Raw genomic sequence first — 821 nt, 5'->3', positions numbered from 1 at the left:
TTTTTTTTTTTTTTTTTTTTTTGGCAGCAAATTGTTTTTCTCAGAAATTTTCCTTATTTTGGTTGCGAAAAATAATAAAAAGGTTTTTGGGATTTCAGGTCGGCTCGGCCGGAATTTGCTCACCGGTGGGGGTGTGTCTGTCCATGCGGAGAACCACAAAGTTTCTGTGATTTTTTGACAACACCGGTGGTTGTTGTGGTAAACTTATGTCAGACCCCATCCCCCCCCAAAAAAATCGCTTTCCTCCTTGTTGGATTTCTAATAGTTCTGTGTTCCGACACGTGTGCGCGGGCTTCCTTGTATTGCAGCCGTCAGATGGAAGTTTGTCTTCCGCCTTCACTTTTGTCCAAAAAGTACTACTAATAATAATAAAATAAAATAATAACATATTTTATAATATAATTATATATTATAATATAATAATTAGGGCTGTCAGATTTGTCGCGTTAAAAACGCATTAATCTGACATGTACTTGACGCCGACAATTTTTTTGACGCATTAATCGCGGATTTTTCTCATACGTGCCTTTCCATACCGCGCGCGGGCGTCCCGCCCTTTAACTCACCGGCTGCTCTCACTAGATCACGGGTCTCCAACCTCCGAGCTGCGAGCTTAAACCGGCCGGCGCTAGGACCTGGAGAGCTCCTGCACCCTAACCCGGCTCCGGTTCGCGTCCAGTACCACATCTGGTGGTACTGGCTTGTGTCCGGCGCTGCAGACCCCCGACGTTCGGAACAGCAAGCACACCGGGGGACGTTTTAAATGTTCTGGAGGTTTAAGCGTGATCCAACCCCAGCATAGCGGTCTGTCTGCCGGCATA

Source organism: Oryzias melastigma, linkage group LG13, assembly GCF_002922805.2.
Source record: "Oryzias melastigma strain HK-1 linkage group LG13, ASM292280v2, whole genome shotgun sequence".
Taxonomy (NCBI): domain Eukaryota; kingdom Metazoa; phylum Chordata; class Actinopteri; order Beloniformes; family Adrianichthyidae; genus Oryzias; species Oryzias melastigma.
Note: the sequence above shows the minus strand (reverse complement) of the source record.